Below are 14,582 nucleotides of genomic sequence, written 5' to 3'. Positions count from 1 at the left end.
CAATGGAATACTACGCATCGATAAAGAACAGTGAGGAATCTGTGAAACATTTCATAGCGTGGAGGAACCTGGATGGCATTATGCTGAGTGAAATTAGTCAGTTGCAAAAGGACAAACATTGTATAAGACCACTATTATAAGAACTTGAGAAATAGTTTAAACTGAGAAGAAAACATTCTTTTGTGGTTACGAGAGGAGGGATGGAGTGAGGGTGGGAGAGGGGTATTCACTCATTAGATGGTAGATAAGAACTACTTTAGGTGAAGGGAAAGACAACCCACAATACAGGGGAGGTCAGCACAACTGGATTAAACCAAAAGCAAAGAAGTTTCCTGAATAAACTGAATGCTTCATAGGCCAGTGTAGCAGGCGCAGGGGTTTGGGGACCATGATTTCAGGGGATGTGTAAGTCAATTGGCAAAATAAAATCTATTAAGAAAACATTCCACATCCCACTTTGAAGAGCGGCATCTGGCTTCTTAAATGCTAGCAAGCAGCCATCTAAGATGCATCAATTGGTCTCAAGCCACCTGGATCAAAGGAAAATGAAGAACACCATGGACACAAGGTGATTACGAGCCCAAGTGACATATAGGGCCACATGAACCAGAGACTACATCATCCTGAGTCCAGAAGAACTAGATGCTGCCCGGCTACAACTGATGACTGCCCTGACAGGGAACACAACAGAGAATCCCTGAGGGAGCAGGACAGCAGTGGGATGCAGACCCCAAATTCTCATAAGACCAGACTTAATGGTCTCACTGAGACTAGAAGGACCCCGGTGGTCATGGCCCCCAGACCTTCTGTTGGCCCAGGACAGGAGCCATTCTTGAAGCCAACTCTTCAGACATGGATTGGACTGGACAATGGGTTGGATAGGGATGCTGGTGAGGAGTGAGCTTCTTGGATCAGGTGGACATTTGAGTCTATGCTGGCATCTCCTGCCTGGAGGGGAGATGAGAGGGTGGAGGGGTTTAGAAGCTGGCGAAATGGACACGAAAAGAGAGAGTGGAGGGAGAGAGCAGGCTGTCTCATTAGGGGGAGAGTAATTGGGAGGGTGTAGCAAGGTGTATATGGGCTTTTGTGTGAAACTGACTTGATTTGTAAACTTTCACTTAAAGCACAATAAAAATTGTAAAATAAAAAAGGGACCCACGTTGATGCTAAATGCATTAAAACCAGAATAAAGCCCTGCCTCTGAAGTCCAGAAGCCTAAAATTCTCTGGTAAACATTTAACCCAATGGTAATGAAAAGTTATGGAGCCAATCCTAAGGTTAAATAGAAACTGATGCAGTTTCTGTAGCAACCAGGTTTTCCAAGAGGCAGGATCTTCTGTGGAGGATATTGATTACAGTATACTTGGGATCCATACCTGTGGAAGAAGGGGCAATAACGAAAGTGGGCAAGAGAAGAAATCCCACTGTCATCCACACTCAACTACAGCCCAGTTGACTCTGCTTAATGGCCCTTCAGAATCGTCCAGAGTTGGGCTGAGACGGCCAGTCCTTTGTATCTCACCTCTCTCCAATAATCAGGGATTGGATTTGGGCTGGCCCAGGAAGAGTGTGACTTGGTGAAGTGACTCTGCCATCCAGGCCATCCCTGAAGGGGTTGACAGCTGCAGGATCTGAGCCAACAGCTCTTGTAGCATGTGGGGCCAATAGTCCTTTATTGAAGGGGACCTGGGCAGCACAGCACAGTGTCCCTCAAATCTTCTACATTAGTGAGCAAGTCTTTGGTCTTTTGTGACCTGTGGCATCATCCTCAAAGTCCTCTTGGCAACAGCCATCAGCCAGGTGTTTCACTGTTCAGCCATTACCTAGTTACTGTCTTATAAGTTATTTATTTGAACTTGTGATAGATTTTTGTGGGTCTGTACACATATTCTCATTGTTTCCCCTTTGGCCAGTGCATGGATTGATTTATTGAGTAGATGTCTACACTTAGAAATTCAGTCCAGAGCAACAGAAAGGGGCAGAGCTAATTGAAGTGGAACTGGATCAATGACCTTGACCTCACTAATGTGCTTTGTGAACCAAGCACAATGACCCCATTTGCCTTACTAAACCAGTCTGTTCCAGTTGCAGACAGAGTGGAGAGCACAGCCCAACAACATAATTTTTGAGTGTTGTCTAAGTCTAGCAAAATTTGAAAATAATCCATCGGTTATCCATTTTCGTATAACAGAATCAATTCTTCCTATTGATTTGTAGCAAAACAAATCAATGAGTGCTTCATAATTTTAACTTCACAAATAAATTATCAGAATTTGAAGTGCAAGATAACCATTTCACTTTGGTTTCATTTATTAAATCAGAAACTTTAAACGGTGCCCCTCCTCACACACAGACACACACAGAGAAGGTAAAAACCTTAAAACACCAAAAATAAGACAATAGTATTGCAATCTTATGAAGGTCTTTTATTAGGGTAATCCTAAAGTAAGCAAAGGAGATGAAGAAAAGTCAGGAAAGAGAGAGTGAGTGACGGAAAGAGGAAAGGAAGGGAGGGCTGGAGGGAGGGAGGGAAGAAGGCTGGACATAGAGAAGGAGATAGACTGTGAGAGTTGTACAAAAATTTTCAGAGATTCTGGGCAGGGCAGGAAGGAGAATTTAACTTAATTTTGGATCTATGCTCTCTACTGACTGGTTCCCTCCTACCCCGTTCCTAATTCTTCCATAAATCGAAGCAAACAAATAAACAACCCTCTCTATTGTTTTGCTTGCAAATTCAGCTTTGGGGCTCTCAAAGATTGCACGGTATTAGTATTTTAGAAAACAAGTCCTTCTCCAGTAACTTGAGTCTATTTTCTTCAGGATTATATGGAATGCTAGTTGTTGTTAGGTGCCATCAAGTTGGCTCTGACTCATAGCAACCTTATGTACAACAAAATGAAATAATGCCCAGTCCTACGACATCCTCACAATAGTAGGTATATTTGAGCCAATTGTTGGCAGTCGCTGTGTCAATTCATCTCGTTAAGGGTAAAAATATTTAAAGAATTGAACAAAAGATGTGAAAACACATAGTTATTGCTAGATGCTTTTATCATCCTTTGTACTTAGAATAAAACCCATTGCCATCAAGTCAATTCCAACTCATGGAAATCCTAAAGGACAGGGTAGAGCCTCCGCATAGGGTTTCCAAGGAGCACCTGGTGGATTTGAACTGCCAACCTTTTGGTTAGCAGCTGTAGCTCTTAACCACTATGCCACCAAGGTTTCCAGTACTCCGAATAAGCAACACAAAATATCTCTGTAGGTACTTTTTCTGATACCACAATTTTTTTATTAGATTCTAGAGATATTGGAATTCATACTAACCTACATGTTACTTAGGAGTCCCTGGATGCTGCAAGTGGTTAATGAGCTGGGGTGCTTACCAAAAGGTTGCAGGTTTGAGTCCATCCAGAGGCACCTCTGAAGAAAGGCCTGGTGACCTACGTCCGAAAAATCAGCCATCAAAAACCCTGTGGAGTACAGTTCTACTCTGACACACATGGGATTGCCATGCTTGGTGTAGACTCTACAGCAACGGGTTTTGATGACCTGTTACCAGAAGATAGTAAGCTTGAAGTTACATACTTCACAGCCAAATGGCTTTTGCTTGAGAACAGAAAACCAAAATCTTACGTGTTATAATTTTAGGTGTAATGGAAGGGTCTGACTAATCCCACAGACTTTAACAGTATGAAATGTCCTTATCAAGGGCTCCTAGTCTAAGATTTTTAGACCTGATACAGTTGTTAGTCCTCTAGAAGAACATATATCAGCATGGATTTAGCTTTTCATAACAAGGGTTGGATTCTCATGTGGAGTCTAGACAAAGGCACTGGGAGTGTGTAGGACTGTGAGGCGAAGAGGGTGAGGGAAAGGACCGGTACGACATACACTGGGTAAAACACTGCTGGATTGATTAGTCCTGTCCTTGCCGCCTTTCATTGCAACTGCCTTTCAAAGTTTCAATTGTCTGCTTCTTGTTTATCTCTTCCATTATGCTGTGAAATTTCTGAACTTAGGAGTTTTTGTTTGTTACAACCACCCCAACGCATACACACACACACACATACACACACACACCACACACAGATACACAGACACTCCATACACAGAGATACACACACACACCATGTGCATGGGTACATACATACACACCCCACACACATACACAGAGCTACACAGATACTCCACACCCAGAGATACATACACACAAACCACACACACACACACATACACATACCACATACACACACAGTGATACACAGACACTCCACAGAGATGCACAAACCATGCACACAGATACATACACACACATCCCATGCAGATACACAGACACTTCACACACAGAGAAACACACACACACACTGTACACAGATATATGCATACACACCACACACATACATACACACACCACACATGCCACACACACAGCCCATACCTTCCCTACCCCCACATCACACACATTCACAAATACACACACCACACACACAGATACACAGACACTCCACACCAGAGATGATGCATACACACATCATACACACAGATATATACACACACATACATACACACACCTCACACCACACCCCGATACCAGACAGTTCACACAGAGATACACACACACACATCACACACATACCAAACTCCTTCCCACATCCCCCATACCACATATGCACACACACACCACACAGATACACGTACCCCACCCACCCACACCACACACATACACACCCCACCCACACATGCACACATAACACACACACACATATATACATACCACACACACACCCCACACCTCCCCACACCCCTCACACCACACACACGTATATACACCACATGGATACACACACACACCCCCACACACTCACACACACATACACACACTACACGCACACACCACACACACATACACACACTACACACACACACCACACACACACAGGCTTTCAATATTCAAACAAGAAAATTGAGATTGGAGACATTTCAGTGACTTTGTGAGGACACTCAGCTTGCTGGCAGATTGGATTACAAGTCTCTTGATTAGCAGTCCAATATTCTGTCAAAGGCATTAACTCTTTTCTCATCTTAAGGTCTGTTGATTTGTTGTTGTTGTTGTTTTCCTTCCCGTGGACCTGAAGAGCACGGCATCCTCACACTGCAATTGCTTCTTCTACTTTACTCACACACGTAATGGATCCTGTCACCTTCTGAAGTTAACACAAGCCATTTACATGTTCATGCTGTGTGGAAACGGTCCTCACAGAATTCTCAAGCAAACAAACAAGCAGAGTTGTGAAACTTCTTCCGCTAGAAAAAGAAAGTCTTCACAGTAACTAAGAAATATTGTTGCCTATCCAATAAGAAAATACTTCTTCCTCCCCGTGAGGGGACCAATGGGACATGCTTTCCTGTGGAGGACCTCGGGGACACAAACATACTAACAAGGTGATTAGAGGTTTTGCAAGCTTCTTTAGGGGAGAGACTGATTTTTTTTTTTTTTCCAAAATGGGCATTTCTGTTTCCTAGCAACCAGAAAATTCTAAACTCATCTATACCTGCCTCCTTATGGGACTAGATCAACTCAGGTGCTATTTATGATAATTGAGCTATGAAAAAGAAAAAAATACAAACCTGAAATGAGTTTAACATTTTGTTTTGGTTCAGATATTAGTTCAAATTATATGACGTTAACTCAAATTATTGCATGTGAAAGTTGGACAATGAATAAGGAAGACCAAAGAAGAACTGATACCTTTGGACTGTGGTGTTGGCGAAGAATACTGAATATACCGTGGACTGCCAAAAGAAGGAACAAATCTGACTTGGAGGAAGTACAGCCAGAATGCTCCTTAGAGGCAAGGAAGGCGAGACTGCGTCTCACAAACTTTGGACATGTTGTCAGGAGGGCTCAGTCCCTGGAGAGGGACATCATGCTTGCCAGAGTACAGGGTCAGCAGAAAAGAGGAAGACCCTCAACAAGATGGATTGACACAGTGGCTGCAACAATGAGCTCAAGCATAACAACGATTGTGAGGATGGCTCAGGACAGGGCAGTGTTTCGTTTTGTTGTGCATAGGGTCGCTATGAGTCGGAACCGACTCGACGGCACCTAACAACAACAACAATTCAAATCATATGAACCTTATTTATTTTGGGGGGGTTTGCAAATTATAATTTTAAAACCAGATTATATGGATATTCTACAGTAATGAAATAGGAAAGGTTAGTGTACTTTTTTAAAAAAAAATTTATTTTATATTTAAAATCTGAACCTTGGCAGGTGTTCATTTTTAAGTACTATTCCACGTGTGGAAAGCATATTCTGGAGCTGTTTGCTTGAAAAGCAGGGGTCAGGCAACAAACTGTAAGACTCTCCATCCCCCAAACCCAAAACTCAGTGCCAGACTCATTGCAACCCTACAGGACAGAGTAGACCTGGTCCTAGGGTTTCCAAGGCTGTAATCTTTATAGAAGCCGACTGCCACATCTTTCTCCCATGGAGCACCTGGTGGATTTGGACAGCTGACCTTTAGGTTAGCAGCCAAGTGCTTAACCAGGGCTCCTCTCCCTATCCCCCACCTCAATATTACTAAAGGAAGCCAAGCTGGGAAGAAGCAGTGACATATTCCAACTTCCTTGTGCAAATCTTGGGTTACCAAAAAACCAAAACCCACTGCCGTCGAGTCAATTCTGACTCATAACGACCCTATAGGACAAAGTAGAACTGCCCCATAGAGTTTCCAAGGAGCGCCTGGTGAATTTGAACCACCGACCCTTTGGTTAGCAGCCGTAGCACTTATCCACTATGCCACCAGGGTTTCCAAATCTTGGGTTAGAAGTCATGAAATTAGAATCTCTGAGCCATCATTTGCCAAACTTCATCCCTCACAAAACCTAACACTTCTGTTGTATACCAAATGTCTTCAAAATTCGACACCAATGATAAAGCTGCAGATATTCTTCTGAAATTCATTCAGGAAATACTGTCCAAATTTGCACAAATTTAGGCCTTTACGCAATGGGTTAGGGCTGCAGTTTGAATCAGCAGCTGACAAGCACTTACATATGTGTTTGAAGGAAATAATATTAGCATCTGATTAATGATTTTGACACTATTAAAATACCACTCTCTGAATTAATACTGGACTTCTCACCAGTCTCTGCTATTTGCTTCATTACTGACATCACATTATCATAGCTCATTACTAATTTAGAAGCTATTTTTGTTTTATAAATAGAAACTATCAAGAAGTAAGCCCGTGGTCTTGTTCATACCTGAAAAAGAATGGTATCAATGAAAAGAAAACTATGATGATTTACTACTTAGTCTTGGTCAAGCATTTTAGGTATTTATTTATGTCCAGTATATGTTATTAACCAATAAATAAAGCTTAAGAAAGTAAGCCAGCCCAAACTAATAAAATTTACAGATAAAAAAGATAAAGGATCTCTGTTCTTTCAAAGAGAAGTGTTATCCGCCACCCCCAATGTAGAACTCTACCTGTAGAAAGATTCAGGGCCCTAAAAGTTGTATTTAGTGGAATCCAGAAATAAGTAAGAAAGCTTTCATTCCAGTCACAGAATGAGTTAAACACCTAGGACTACACTGGCTAGTGTATTCATTTGTTTTATGAATCAGTTGTTCCTCTGTAATTAGATTTTCTTCTTTTCCCTTCAAACATTTTAAATAACAGCCCAGACTCTATCTCCCAAATACTAATCTCTGCACATCCTAGTCCATCTTTTAGCCAGTTGCAGTGCTGTGTTCCTAAGCCCGGTCTCATTATGTCACATACCTGCTCTGAGGCTTTGATAGCATCCCATAACCAACTAAAGTTTAACCCCTTAACATTTTATGAACAGGCTTACTTCAAACATCTCTTTCAATTATAATCCTCTAGTCACTGCTCTTTACAGATTACCTTTAAACACACTTGCCTGCTAAGGGTGCTCCAAACATTCTTTGCACTGTGAGAAGTGTTTGCCGCAGATATTAAGAGAACAGTGATTGTTATCCAGAGACTCTGGGTTTGGACCCAGGTTCTGCTCCTTTGTAGCTCTTGCTACGAGATCAGAAGTTCCCTGAGGGCAGGTATCACACCCCCAGTAACTAGCCCAGGGCTTGCCACAAGAATTATTCCATAAATTTTAAATATATGAATGGATAAATGAACAAATGAATGGAATGCGATTTTGGACAACATACTTCACTTTCCTATAACTCAATTATCTCAGTAAAAAAGAAGAAAAGTATTAACTGTATTGAGTATTACATGATTTTGATTGAGCATATCATCTTAGCATATAGCAGGTATTCAATAATTAATAACTATCAAGACACTTTATATGGTGTATCCTTGCTGGGTCTGTAAGAATAAATAAGGCCTGAGGGATTTACAATGCAGGGGAAGTGATATAGACACAGATAGGTATTTTATAACACAAGGAATGGCTATACTAAATGCTGGAAGAGCCCAGAGAAAGGGCAATAGAACAGTACATAAAAACGTCCCCTATTTTATTCTGCATGACAGGTTGTTGTCAGGGATTCATAATCACAGCCGCAATGGCCTCCTATGGTCATAAGATAGTTCTACAAAGCAATAGCCTTTAACTATCCTCAACTAAGATTTTCACAACTTACTCATACGTATTTTCCCACATACTCTAGGATCCAGGGAGTAACAGAAGAAGTAGCCCAGAAACACCCCCCTTCAAAATGCGTCTTAGCCCAGAATATTCACTTCAGGAAAATTAGAGAGTCAAGCCGAGTAGAATAAGCAAAAATGACCATGTGGTAGTAGTTCTCTGGATGAGCAAATTTTCCCTTGATCTTGTTTAGCAAAGATATTTTTGTTTCATTTTCCTATTTCTGCAATGGTTTAGATATGTCAGTGCTGGTGATTTGGAGGGAAAGGGTTGTTTTCTTGGTTGTTTGTGTAATCTCTTTATCTTCAAAATAATTTCTTGAACAGACTTCCTGCTTGGAAAAGTATTAAATGAGTGGAAGAACAGCAGAAAGTGAACACAAGTTGCATTAATTCCAATCTCAAAAGAAAACCAGAATCAACAGCCTAAAGTGTTGGATTATTTCTTGGTATCTCAAAAACCAGGCCCTGATTCTGACCAACAAATACGTATGCAACAATATAATGATCATTTAAAATATTTGATCTGTTCAAGGTACTGTCTACAAACTGTAGCAAAATTTAAAAAAAGAAATTGCTGCCTTTGTTTACTTACATTCTAGTGGGGCTGAGCTGGGGAAGGAGGTCTAGCTAATAAGCAAATTCATGTCGTGTATGTTATGGCAGGCGGTGGAACATCATATGAAGAAAGCAACTCAGGCTAAAAACACAGTCATATTCAACGTATGTATTTCAAAGCGAAGTTTACTTTCTTGTAATTGTTTTCCTTCTTATTCCCTTAGGTCAACTGATTTTTTAATAATGTCTCCTAAAAGAATATGTGGCAGACATTTTCAGAAAAATTATCAACCTTAATTATTTTAAAAACAGCCATGAAGTAAGAAGCTTTGAGAGGGCAAGAAAACAAAATTATTCAAAACTCAAAAGAGACTCAGGGACGGGGGGCCAAGATGGCGGACTAGGTAGACGCTACCTCGGATCCCTCTTGCAACAAAGACTCAGAAAAACAAGTGAATCGATCACATACATGACAATCTACAAACCCTGACCAACAAACACAGATTTAAAGAGTTGACCTGAGTGACAGAGACCGTGAATGAACAACTACAGGGAAGCAGCAACTGTTTTCGGAGCCTGGAGCCAACGTCCCAGCCAGGGAACCTTGGCGCGGGGCTTTGGACTGGACGCAGGGGAGCTGAGCACCACATCCTATGATGGCACAAACACGGGGCACAGCCCCAGCCCCCTGAAATGACCTGGGGGGGGCCCAGCCGGTCTGCGCGAGTGGCACGGCGACGCGGCTGGCGGGAGGAGAAGTCGCCGGGAGGCAGCGACTGTTTTTGGAGCCGGGAGTGCAGCGTCCCAGCCGGGGAACCTTGACGCTGGGCTTTGGATTGGCAGCGGAGGAACTGACCGAGGCTTCTGAGACAGTGCAAGCACGGGACGTGGGCTTGACCCCCGGTGGCAATCTCTACCCAGCCAGCACACAAAGGCAACGTGCCCCTCGGGAATCTCAGATAAAACAGTCATCCCAAGCAAGATAAGTAACTTTCTCTATATTCTGGGGTGCTACTCCCTCCTGTTTTTCTGAACCCTCCCTTCCCCTTCCCAGGTGGCTTCATTAACATTGGAATTTCCTGAGCCAGAGGGAGAACTGCTCTGCGCTTTTCTTTCTTTTTTTTTTGTTCTTTTCCTAACCCATCCTTCTGGCCTGAGAGAAGCAACCACAAAAAACCCAGGGACCAAAAATCCTTCCCTAATTGGACTAAAAACACAGAACCAGCTCCAGCCAAGCATCTGTGATCCACAGTCTCAGGCTTTCATCCCTACAGGGAACAAGGTGTCTATGATAATGCAAAGGCATTTCTGATAGGGATCTGACTGCATTTTTTTTTTTTTTTAGCAGATTTACTGGAAGGACAAGTTTCCCAAGTCAGAGCCCTCACTGACCCATAACAGGGAACTGAGGGCTGAAGCTCCCCCCAGACCACCTAGCCTCCTGCCTTAGGGGTCTAAGGATGGTGACACCTACCAATCTGTAGAGGTACTTGCATTGGGTGCCTAAGGTACAGCTGCAGAGCCCACCCACCAAGGTGCTTTAGGAATAGAGATACACCTACCTCACTGACACTTGGGGGAAGCCTGTCAGCATCCTGCCCCCCCTAGAGGGTGAACCCCAGCTGCTACTAGAATCTGGTGCACACAACTATCACCGCTACTTCTCAAGGTGGATAGGTGACAGGGTGCATCACACACTTGAGGACCCCAAATCAGATTCTACTCAAGAATAGTGAATGGACTCAGGCATATATATTTGGTAACAGCCCAAACCAGCTGGTAATAGGTCATAAGTAAGTCAAGGGCTACAACAATCAACACAGCACAGTCTAGTAGGCCATCCACGTATATTGAAAGAAAACAAAACAAGATAAGACTCAGTGAGCAAATATAGAATAAATCACTACAATATCCTAGTGATAGCTCGGAGACAGCAGTCGATATCAAACCACATAAAGAAGCAGACCATGACTGCTTCTACAACCCCCCAAACTAAAGAATCAAAATCTTTCCCAAATGAAGATATAATCCTGGAATTATCAGATACAGAATATAAAAAACTAATTTACAGAATGCTTCAAGACATCAGGGATGACCTCAGAAATGAAATAAGGCAAACTTCAGAAAAAGCCAAGGAACATACTGATAAAGCAGTTGAAGAATTCAAAAAGATTATTCAAGAACATAGTGGAAAAATTAATAAGTTGCAAGAATCCACAGAGACGACAGCATTCAGAAATCCAAAAGATTAACAATAAAATTACAGAATTAGACAATGCAATAGGAAGTCAGAGGAGCAGACTAGAGCAATTAGAATGCAGAATGGGAAATCTGGAGGACCAGGGAATTAACACCAACATAGCTGAAAAAAAAAATCAGATAAAAGAATTTAAAAAAATGAAGAAACCCTAAGAATCATGTGGGAGTCTGTTAGGAAGGATAACTTACGTGTGATTGGAGTCCCAGAACAGGGAGGGATAACAGAAAACACAGGAGAGAATAGTTGAAGATCTGCTGACAGAAAACTTCCCTGACATCATGAAAGACGAAAGGATATCTATCCAAGATGCTCATCGAACCCCATTTAAGATTGATCCAAAAAGAAAAACACCAAGACATATTATCATCAAACTTCCCAAAACCAAAGATAAAGAGAAAATTTTAAAAGCAGCCAGGGAGAAAAGAAAGGTCTCCTACAAGAGAAAATCAATAAGAATAAGTTCAGACTACTCAGTAGAAACCATGCAGGCAAGAAGGCAATGGGATGACATATACAGAGCACTGAAGGAGAAAAACTGCCAGCCAAGGATCACATATCCAGCAAAACTCTCTCTGAAATATGAAGGCGAAATTAAGATATTTACAGATAAACACAAGCTTAGAGAATTTGCAAAAACCAAACCAAAGCTACAAGAAATACTAAAGGAAATTGTTTGGTCAGAAAACCAAAAATATCAGATACAGCACAACACAAGGTCACAGAACAGAACATCCTGATATCAACTCAAATAGGGAAATCACAAAAACAAATTAAGATTAATTAAAAAAAAAATGCTCAAAACAGGGAATCATTGAAGTCAATATGTAAAAGATCACAATAATCAAAAAGAGGGACTAAATACAGGTGGCATAGAACTGCCATATGGAGAGGGATACAAGGCAATATAGGACAATACAAGTTAGGTTTTTACTTAGAAAAATAGGGGTAAATATTAAGGTAACCACAAAGAGGTATAACAACTCCACAACTCAAAATAAAAACCAAGAAAAACGTAACGACTCAGCAAACATAAAGTCAAACACTATGAAAATGAGGAAGACACAATTTACAAAGAAAAAGTCTCAGCACAAAAAAGTAAGTGGAAAAATGAAATTGTCAACAACACACATAAAAAGGCATTAAAATGACAACACTAAACACATACTTATCTATAATTACGCTGAATGTAAATGGACTAAATGCACCAATAAAGAGACAGAGAGTCTCAGACTGGATAAAGAAACACGATCCATCTACATGCTGCCTACAAGAGACACACCTTAGACTTAAAGACACAAACAAACTAAAACTCAAAGGATGGAAAAAAAAATACATCAAGCAAACAATAAGCAAAAAAGAAGAGGAGTAGCAATATTAATTTCTGACAAAATAGACTTTAAACTTAAATCCACCACAAAGGATAAAGAAGAACACTACATAATGATAAAAGGGACAATTGACCAGGAAGATATAACCATATTAAATATTTATGCACCCAATGACAGGGCTGCAAGATACATAAATCAAATTCTAAAAGAACTGAAAAATGAGATAGACACCTCCACAATTATAGTAGGAGACTTCAACACGCCACTTTCGGAGAAGGACAGGACATCCAGTAAGAAGCTCAATAGAGACACGGAAGACCTACTTACAACAATCAACCAACTTGACCTCATTGACTTATACAGAACTCTCCACCCAACTGCTGCAAAGTATACTTTTTTTTCTAGTGCACATGGAACATTCTCTAGAATAGACCACATGTTAGGTCATAAAACAAACCGCAGAATCCAAAACATCGAACTATTACAAAGCATCTTCTCAGACCACAAGGCCATAAAAGTGGAAATCAATAACAGAAAAATTAGGGAAAAGAAATCAAATACTTGGAAACTGAACAATACCCTCCTGAAAAAAGACTGGGTTATAGAAGACATTAAGGAGGGAATAAGGAAATTCATAGAATGCAACGAGAATGAAAATACTTCCTATCAAAACCTCTGGGACACAGCAAAACCAGTGCTCCAAGGCCAATTTATATCAATAGATGCACACATACAAAAAGAAGAAAGAGCCAAAATCAGAGAACTGTCCCGACAACTTGAACAAATAGAAAGTGAGCAACAAAGGAATCCATCAGGCACCAGAAGAAAACAAATAATAAAAATTAGAGCTGAACTAAATGAATTAGAGAACAGAAAAACAATTGAAAGAATTAACAAAGCCAAAAGCGGGTTCTTCGAAAAAATTAACAAAATTGATAAACCATTGGCCAGACTGACAAAAAGAAATACAGGAAAGGAAACAAGTAACCCGAATAAGAAACGAGATGGGCCACATCACAACAGACCCAACTGAAATTAAAAGAAGCATACCAGATTATTATGAAAAATTGTACTCTAACAAATTTGCAAACCTAGAAGAAATGGATGAATTCCTGGAAAAACACTACCTACCTAAACTAACACATTCAGAAGTAGAACAACTAAATAGACCCATAACAAAAAAAGAGATTGAAACGGTAATCAAAAAACTCCCAACAAAAAAAAGCCCTGGCCCGGATGGCTTCACTGCAGAGTTCTACCAAACCTTCAGAGAAGAGTTAACACCACTACTACTAAAGGTATTTCAAAGCATAGAAAATGACGGAATACTACCTAACTCATTCTATGAAGCCACCATTTCCCTGATACCAAAACCAGGTAAAGACATCACAAAAAAAGAAAATTACAGACCTATATCCCTCATGAACATAGATGCAAAAAATCTAGCCAATAGAATTCAACAACATATCAAAAAATTAATCCACCATGACCAAGTGGGATTTATACCAGGTATGCAAGGCTGGTTTAATATTAGAAAAACCATTAATGTAATCCACCATATAAATAAAACAAAAGACAAAAACCACATGACCTTATCAATTGATGCAGAAAAGGCATTTGACAAAATACAATACCCATTCATGATGAAAAGTCTCACCAAAATAGGAAATGAAGGAAAATTCCTCAACATAATAAAGGGCATCTATACAAAGCCAACAGCCAATATCACTCTAAATGGAGAGAGCCTGAAAGCATTTCCTTTAAGAACAGGAACCAGACAAGGATGCC

This window comes from Loxodonta africana, chromosome 11 (genome assembly GCF_030014295.1).
Source record: "Loxodonta africana isolate mLoxAfr1 chromosome 11, mLoxAfr1.hap2, whole genome shotgun sequence".
Classification (NCBI taxonomy): Eukaryota; Metazoa; Chordata; class Mammalia; order Proboscidea; family Elephantidae; genus Loxodonta; species Loxodonta africana.
The sequence above is the reverse complement of the archived record's forward strand: the minus strand, read 5'-3'. Positions refer to the sequence as shown.